This window comes from Micrasema longulum, unplaced genomic scaffold (assembly GCF_059751315.1).
Source record: "Micrasema longulum isolate JH-2025_06_02 unplaced genomic scaffold, ASM5975131v1 h1tg001167l, whole genome shotgun sequence".
Lineage (NCBI taxonomy): Eukaryota > Metazoa > Arthropoda > Insecta > Trichoptera > Brachycentridae > Micrasema > Micrasema longulum.
Genome location: NW_028278354.1, coordinates 3,282 through 13,233, shown reverse-complemented (window position 1 = coordinate 13,233; position 9,952 = coordinate 3,282). Strand labels below are relative to the sequence as shown.

At 32.3% G+C, this 9,952-nt stretch overlaps 1 non-coding gene across 1 annotated transcript; it reads left to right on the top strand.

Moving 5' to 3' along the window:
- The first annotated feature begins 5,748 nt into the window (after window positions 1–5,748).
- Window positions 5,749–5,832, top strand: TRNAL-CAG (transfer RNA leucine (anticodon CAG)). The gene has a single exon. It is a non-coding gene; the product is annotated as a tRNA-Leu (tRNA).
- The last annotated feature ends 4,120 nt before the right edge of the window (window positions 5,833–9,952 follow it).

Genomic DNA, 9,952 nt, shown 5'->3' with positions numbered 1-9,952 from the left:
AAGAGAATGGTGTCCAAATTGAAATTGGATCGTACAGAAACATGATTTGTTTCCAAAAGAAAATGACTTATTAATTAATTATGTGACAGATAGGTTATTTAGAAAATCGACCTCTGGTGATTTGTCGCAAGGGGAAAAATCAGCAGTTTACAATGGAATCCTGGTCTCGACCCTGATGTATGGGAGCGAATTATGGACTTCGAAAGACAGGGATGAAAGTAGGCAGAATGCTGTCGAAATGCAACTTCTCAGGCGAATGTGTGGTAAAACTATGTACGATAGATGCACAGATGCTGAGATCCGTACATTATGTAAGGCTAAGATAAGCATTATCGACAAAATCAAGTCAGGAGTTTTGCGTTGGTTTGGACATGTAGAGCGAATGGGCAGCGAAAGAACGGCTAAAAATATTAACGATGCGAATGTTGATGGATGCAGAAATAGAGGAAGATCAATAAAGACATGGCATGACCAAATCCAACAAATACTTGAAGATGGAGATGTTAAAAGTCGTAATAATCGGCGCGCTTGTATGAGACGAGAAGATGTAGAGGAAGCGAGATCTGTATGCAAAGATAGAGTGATGTGGCGTTCTATTCTCTCTGTCTATCCTTACGGGGAAACGGCGTGATGGTTTGTTTGATTATTTTGTTTGACCTCTGGTGACCCCGACGTGATCTAATGGACAGTACAATGACAAATAAATTTTGTTTCTTTTTTTCGTTTTAACTCTTGTGTGGCTGTGATGTCACACTAGTCGACAAAGGACACAAGACTTGATATATCTCTCTTATTTAAAAAAAATGTGAATTCATATTTTTTGTAATCCTCAAATGGACATCCTCAAATGGAAAGTAACATTTGTATTTATGCTAAATGTTAATACAAAAAATATTTATCCTTTCTACGCGAAGAATGAATGTCCGCTAATTCAGCAACACATCTATACAGATACCTTATACAAGAGATAGCACGAAGATAAAAGTCATATCAAGGAAGATAGAAACGCTTTTCTGCGGCGGCTGTCGTCTAGAACAGATTTAGTCTTCAGTCGGTTGATGACAATGATGGGGGACGCACGCGCGTAACATGAGCGGCGTATTTGTGGTTTTTAATTAATTTTGCTAAAACAGGGCTTAATTATATGTTTATTCGCATTAATTATGGAAAAGGAATTATTAAGCAGTATGTCTCCATGTTTTTAATTTTTTTCAAATGTCTGAACTTTAGAATATACCGTCTTTTACTAGTGGTAACACGATGTTACATCACCGCGCGCAAAGGGATTATTTACCACAGTCTTTTAAGATTTAAAGAAATATTTTCATGTATATTCTTATGATTTATCCGAATATTTCAATTTTGGGGGCCATTTTTAACGAGATATAAATAAATCAACATTAAAAATTGATATCTGATCCATGAGTCCCCGAAACTAGCCACAGGACCACAACCCGATTCTGGTGACCCCGACAAATTCTAATTAATGGACAGTACAACGACTGGTTTATTTTGTTTCAAATGAATATTGGTTAAATTTCTTAGATTTTCACGTCCATTCAGATGCACAACGACTGGTTGGGCGCTGTAATGTGATACAACATAAATCCTGATTATGGACGCTATAATGCTATCTGAAACGTCGGAAAAGAGTGTGAATGACACACATATAACAACCCTGAACAATTTATTCTGGATTTCCATCGTTAAAAACAAACGACTCAGGTTCTTGCCAAACGAGTTCCGCACCACTAATACCTAAACTACAAATCTACAAATATATTTTTAAAATACTTACTAAAGACGGCGTTGTTTGGAAGCGGTGCGTGCCACTACAAACAGTTCGATTTCTATAGCCGTTTTGTTTTGAGGTAATTAGCAGATTTTAAAAAAATACCTACTTCATTGTTTCGTTTCTAAGACTTTTTTATGCCTACTTCGTTTTGGGCAATTATTCTTCATTTCATTGATGATAAATAGTTTTTTACATATTTTCACAGTGCCGCCTTTTACGAATTTAAATACCGGGCACTATCGCTTTTGACTAGTTTTTAATGATTTTAACACACTGTATTCTTATTTTTCTCAATTGAGGTATATAACTAGAGTAAACACGAGCGTTCAAAATATGTTCCCTCAACCTGCGGCCAATTGGCATATGTTTGATAGAACGGACTTTAGTCTGTTGCGAGCATTCTCTGGCTACTTTTCTCCTCGCAATTACTAAAATACCTATATGTACGCTAAGATACTGCACAAATCGATCTGAAATCGAATTCGAAGAAAAAACGATGGTCTAACCTTTCACTGGTAAGCAATGTTTTTATCTTAAACAATGTGTGGAGAAGGTCTAACTCAAGTTTTTAAGAGTTATAAATTTCAAATTAAACATTCCAATTGAAGAGCTAAACTAGAAATGTTTAATGAAGCAGTTCAAATTAATATGTTTTAGTTTTAGAAGGGAAATTTCAGATTTAGTGCTGCTTTCCAAGTTATTAAATAATGTTCAAGACAAGTCCCGAACTTTTAAATTGTGTGAATTTTTATGTGAGACAGCGTGGGAGGAGACAAAATACTTCTTTTGCTGTTGATTTGCATAGTTCAAACTATGCTAAATACTTACCTATTCCACGGCTCCACATGTTAGCAAACAAACATGGAAACATAGATTTATTTCATTTATCTGTATACAGATTACAATCAATACTTTTTAGTCACTTTTTTTAAAAATTATTAAAATGCACTAAGTGTTATAGTTGTTTTACGGTTTATATCATAATACATCGTCTCTGTTACTTCAATACTTTTTTATATTTAAACTCTTTATTTATTGTATCTTTATTTTCTGCTGATCTTATTTTATGTATCTATATTTTCTATACTTCTGGACAGGTTTTTTGTTTCATTATAATTGTTTTTCAATATTATTTTATATTTTTTTAAAATTGCTATTTTAATGAAGCTATCTCCTGTCTCGGTCCTGCTCAGTTAGTCGGGTGTGAAACGATTAACAAAGGTGACGCGTGTGCGAAAGGGAGCGACATACTGAATAGAACTTACAGTAGACCGATGTAAACAGTCCGTGTTTTTTACTGTACTACTTGTTTTGCTTGTCAAACTTGACGTGATATGACGTGACAATACTTGCTCCCTCTGCCGGTCATTCCCTTTCCTTTGAGGACGACTTTTTAGCTCGGATTTGTATGAAGTGTTATCTCTATAAACGGCACATTTAAAGTACTTGCTCGATTACCAATGGAAAAGTCCGGATTGTCACAAATGGACTGATCTACACATTCCACGCTTTTTGGACCTTGGTCGCCCGGACTTTATATCTATTATTGAATTGGTTTCTTCAAACTTCTGAACCCTTTTCCTGATGAGGGAAAGACTTTAATGTTCCGCAAACCACGATGATGGCAAAACTTTCTCCAAACTGCAGTCCAAAAATCAACGTTTTTGGCAAATTCTCGCACACAACGCGTGGTCTGCTCCCGAGAAATGCTCCACAGGCATCAAACTCCTAAAAATGGAGCTTTCGATTGGCATAGACCCCGCGTCCCTCAGAGTTATGCAGTAGGCCAATAAAAAAAACACTTTTTTTTTAGACAACGTGTACTTTGGTAATTCGTTTCACATTTCGTACTCTTTGTAGAAACTGGCAGTTTATTATTATCTTCTATCTTCTATCTATCTATACATATATATAAAAATGATTCGCCGTGTTGTGTCTCGCAAAAACTCAAAAATTGCCTCACAGATTCACGTGCGATTTTTTGCAAAATTTTCTAATTCACGTTCGCAAGGTTTACAAACAATAATATCTTCAATATGTTGAGTAGAAAAAAGTTACAAGCATATATGTGTTTTCATCGATTTTCCAGGGTTGCATTCGACTGAAATGCATATTTTGAAAAATTTGGCGGATGTTGTTTTTTTGAATAACAAAAAAGTTCGAATTTTTACGTTTACAAACAACAATTATTTTTAATGGATAATGAATTGATTAATTTCCTCACAATTTCATAAATCCTATATATCAACTTATTTTTAATGGATTTTTAGTAATGCTTTAATAATTTTAACCGACATTTTTAAAAAACGAACTTTTACACAAAATGAACAGAGAGAGTTTGACATTTGCAAAAATAATTCTTTATTTGAAAAATTATTATTTAACGTTTTGGAATTCAACCACAAAGTACCAAGGTACCTACCTATGTAATTAAATCCAATATTTGAATAATAAAAATGTTTTGTTTTGGAATTCAACCATAAACAAGTAACAATCTATAAAATCAATGAAAAGTATTTTTCCTTTTACCCGGAAAGATTTTACACGCTTTCACGATACAATATTTTTTTTATTATTATTTATTTATTGACGGACTTATACAGTCATTCTTACAATGATAAACACATTTTCTTATACTAAACACAGGTACAAATGAAGTAAAATACAACTAGGAATAAAATCAAAGCTAGGACAAAAAAATAAAATTACTACCTCAAGACAAGATCTGGTCTATCTTAGTTCTCTCTTTTCTTTTGGTTTCGAATTAAATGCCAAAGTCACGTCGAAACACGGCAGCGGATTAAATAATGACTAAATTTGCGTTGGGCATGAGTTGAGTGCCATAATTTTAGAGGGCTCAGGGTAAATCGCGCTCTGAATTTTCTTAATTAACACATATCCTGTATTTTCTCCATGGATTATGGTACTAGAGTAGTGATTTTTGCACGATTTTGATTTGAGCACGATGAGGCCTCTTAGCCAATCACACGTGGAGATAAAACAAAAAAACAAACCCTTATTACGAATATATAAATAGCTTAAAAAAGTCGAAAATAAATAACGTGTGTAATTAATTACGAAAAAAATGTTTGTTTATCCAGCTAATAGAAGGCAAGTTAATGTTTGGGCAGGACAACGTCTGTCGGGTCCGCTTGTTATATATATAATTCCTCTGTACGTGCGATGTCACCGTACTCCTCCTAAACGGCTTAACCGATTTACGTACGGTTTTCAGAGAAATAAAGATCTTTGCGCTGTGCGTGTTCGTAGATATTAAAATCGTATCTAGTATGTAAAAAATAAGTAAGGAGCATAAATGGTTTATTTATCGATCTCTCATGGTTGCATTTAAGGAGAATGCACTTGCAAAAAAATGGAAAGATGTTGTTTTTTGTGCATAAAAAAAGTTTGTTTTTGAATGTTTACAAACAGCATTTGTTTTTTGTAGATCTCAATCAGATTCATTCCTTAAATTCCCTATAATTTTTACCCATTTCTTTATTTTTACTGGATTTTTGGTAATACTTAAATAATATGAAATTCAATACATTTTTAAAAATCGTATTCCTAAATAAGAACACCCCTCTGTTGGTGAGAAGACCGGAGTTTGATGTTTGCAAAAAGAATGCCATATATGAAAAAATATTTATTTTATGTTTTGGAATTCAACCTTAAACGGATATGCCTACTTAAATACAATATTTAAATATTAACAATTTTCAGTTTTGGAATTTAATCACAAACAAATACCAAAGTACCGACTTATTTATGAAAAGTCTTTTTCCTTTTATCCGGACAGTTTTTGCACGCTTTCACCACATAATCAGGCATTTTTCTATTAATTTTTTTTATTTCAAATTCAATGTCAAGTGCCCTCTATTTTCGTCTTAAAAAGCTCCAGTAATAAAATTTGTAAGTATGTTTAATATTATTTTTACAGCCGTTTCGTCGCTGTCAGGATGGCCGAGCGGTCTAAGGCGCTGCGTTCAGGTCGCAGTCCACTTCTGTGGGCGTGGGTTCGAATCCCACTTCTGACAAATAAATTTTGTCTTTTTGTACAATAATATATTTTTTTAAAAGTAATATTATTTTTAAAACCAAACGAGTAATGAAGCAAACTAAGATTTTAAATTGAAAGAAGAAATTTGAAAAAAACTTATGATATTGTGATGCTTATAAAGTATTTTATTTTTTAATGCAAATGTAAATGTTTTCAAAGTAATACTATCATAATTTGATGTACGAAAGTACGTAAAATTCATATCGATTTGAAGTTATTAAGCGTTATAATCGTGAATAGTATTTTTTCTACCCAACTGCTTTTTAAAACAATCGGTAATAAGTAGGTATTTAGTATTTAGGAACTCGGAACTCACTATTGTACAAAAACTTTAATGTGGCGATTTTGTACAAAAAGCGATTAAATCTTGAAAACTTCCAGACAAATTGATTTAAAAGATGTATCAATAAGAATAAATAGAACACTTTATAAATTAATATTCAAACACGAATCAAACTTCATTTTTCAACAATAAAAAAATTTTGCGTTGACTGCCATCTTCTGGAATAATTTAACATTGCGCATCTAGGGATAAATGAGCTTGCTTAAAGCTTTTGTTCACAGATGGCAGGCCATACAAGTTTAGGAGTTTGTGATTTAATTTTCAGCCTACGTTTTCCAGGTAAAGCACATTTAGAGTTTCCATAAAATTTCTTCAGGGTCTCCAGGTCATCACGAATCAGATCCGCGACAAACTGTCAACCGTGGACGTCTTAGGCACCCGAAATACGGAAGACCTTTGTCGACGACTGTCCACGGACTGTATTCGGCGGAGCTTCGAGAAGCTGAACTGACCTGGGACAAAGCAAAGGAGCTGGCACAGGACAGGGTTAAGTGGAGACAGCTGGTAGTGGCCATATGCCCCACACAGGAAGTGATAATATAAATAATAAGATATTTTTTTGTAAAAACGGATTAGTTCTTTCGATTCGTTGGATACTCTCAGGTAAAAATCCTGAAAAGGGAAATTGAGAGGAAATAAATTTGCTTCATAATTGCCCCGTTCGCCTTCCATACTTGAGGTCCTAGGTTCCATTCCTGACTGGGTGGACGTGAAATATTGGTTTTAAAGGTAGTTCTATACTGCAATTGTTCATTTTGCCTCGATTGGCGACAGATTCGTTGGACTATAGTCCTTAAAATATAGCTTGCTTAGAATGACAGCTGTCAAATTAATTTCATTAGTGATGGGAAATTACTGATCACTGATCAAATCGATTTTATCAGTTATTACATGCAATCATGAAACTCTGTTTCCGAAAATTGATATAAAAAACGCAAAAACAAGCCTATTATAGTGTGTTTAACGCAATTATTTACCAAAAAATAAGACATTTATACTTTTTTCACTAACAACATCAATTGAATTATTTTTTTATTCGATCAATTTACATTGATCAATTTGTCTTATCTCTTACGTTTTTTACAAAATGATGTAACCTTGTAAGAACGTCATTAATAATTAGGTTTATTTTAGTTTTTTTTTTAGTTGGTAAGCTGATTTTATATTAATGTTGATTTATGTGTCAAGCATTGTGTTAAAAAAAAATCATTAACACGCCAGATACGAATGGTTTTTCGTGTGTCAATATAAATAACTCCTTTGACGTTACTACAAAGTTATGTCGTCACTTTTTCTGACAAATGTCATTCTAATCAAGCTATATTTTAAGGACTATAGTCACTTTACCTTTTATGGAACAAAAACGATCCGTAAACGCTACAATTGAAATTCCATATTCCTCTCTGCCAACGGGGATATGGCGTGATGGTAGTAGAAGTAGTAGTGGTAATGCAGTGTCCTATACGTCTCTGGGTGCGGATAGGGAGATGACGATGATTAACAACCATAAAAAGCACGGAGTTCACGACCAACGCGTCGCCGATTAAAATATGTAAACAGCGGGAAAAAAACATTTTCCAGTTTCAATTAAATCAACTGACACAAAAAAGGCATCAACCAAATGGAATTGTCATCCCCACGCGCCAAGTTGCCCCCACAATATTTACAATTTATTTTGCTACACGTTTGTGGGGGCCGCCGTACAACGCAATGTCGAAATTTATACACATCGTAATACAATAATGTATAACTCACAGACCGAATAATACTCATAATAACTGAAATACCCCCCTCCAGCCCCCGCCGCCCTATTCTCATACCACGCGATCTCACACCACCTACTAACCACTACACCGACGTGTTTATCCACACCAACACACGAGCTGATACGGTCTATTCTCTATATATATAAATATTTTTTATCATATATATTTTTTTTCTCAATAATAATTTTGGCCCTGATTTTTTTTCAATCAAGCACCTGGTATATATGAAAAAAAACACAATTTTGACAAACCAAAAGATGTAAAAATTTTACACCTAAAACATAAAAGTATAAATAAAAATAGTTTAGAAATTTTTGAATTAAAAATGAGAGCAACAAAATAGAATTTTAATAAATAATAAGATAGGACTTTGAAAACTAACCTTAATGCACCTATTTAGTTTTACACGGTTTGTATGTAGGTAAGTATTTGACAATAAAACAATAAATATTTTTAAATAGCTTATTACTCAATTGTACAATATTTGTAACAATATGGTATTGTAGGGTGAGGTGGTTCATACGCCAATATATTAAACCCTCTTAATATAGTACAAAGGTTAATTATTAAAGTAATTCTAAAGAAACCCTCAACATTCAATACGGAAAGTCTATTTAAATTATTTAAGGTTCATACAGTAGAGACTCTTTATAAAATAAATTATATTATACAAATATATAAAAAGAAAAAAGAAAATAATTTTCGATGAATAAGTCACTCAGATACCAACATAATATTAAAATTTCTAAATTCCACACAAGTCATGGTCAAAAATTTTAATAATCTTCCCAATGAACTGAAAACTATTAAAAAGAATATATCAATAAATAAATTTAAAGTAAATCTAAATAAAAATTTTTAACACGTGTAAAAACTACATTAAATTTTAATTAGTGTGAATGTATAATTTTTTTATGTTTTTTCTTTATATATCCTATGTTTTTATTTTTTTCTCATGTACTCGTATTTAAAATGATATAAAATCTTATAATAAACAATAAACAACTACAACAGTGTAAGTCACTCTCCAAGCACAAGAGTTAGTCTCTTTTTTGGAGAGTTACTGTGATAACATTTACTAGATGTGTAAAAGTAGATATGTAAAGAATTTTTTTTAAAACATGTTTCTTTTATGAAATTTATTAATAAAAAAAAAAAAAATTATAAATGAAATCTTCCGTTACAGTAAATAATGTACCATTTGACTATATCCCACTCTAGTAACACTAACATATTTTAGTATATCTTTTGACGTGTTTTTTAAAAATTAAAATTTTTCTTTTAAAATGGTTACCATACAATTTTTTGCGTAAAACATAAACTTTTACTAGGTAAACCTGTTTAAAGAAGGAATGTACCTACACTTAGGTAATATTTTGTTTTGTATTAAATATGATCTCTACGTACGCTATATAATATTTAACAGCCTGAGGATGTCAGTTTGAGGGTGAAATGGCTAATTGGTCAAATAAATAATTGTAAGCGAACCAATTATTTTTAATTTATAACTTATATTAGATTACAGCACCAAAGGTTTGGGTCCAGGGCCGTATTACATGGGAAGTTAACATTTAACAAAAATTTTATCAACAAAGTAAAATTAAGTTTTCTGTACAAAGAAATAAAATATTTTTACATTTTGTTTCTAAACATGTTTACTTACAGATTACCTTCAAATATACACATATTCGACATGAATATCGATTTTACTGTATACTCGATTGTCTTTGCTACAGAGTTTTATGTTATTTTTATTCAATTTCATTTACGTATGTTTCTTCATATAACTGCTGTTATTGGCTTAAGCCGTATATATACGAGTATAATGAGTAAAATAAAATAATAAATACCGTCTCGATATAAACCGATGAAGATAACGTTTGTAATCGCGACCCAGAATAATTACTCTACTTCAAAGTGGTCTTATTTCCACTCGATTTCTTTCCTTTTTCAGGATTATATTTTTTTTACCTGAGAGTAATTATCGA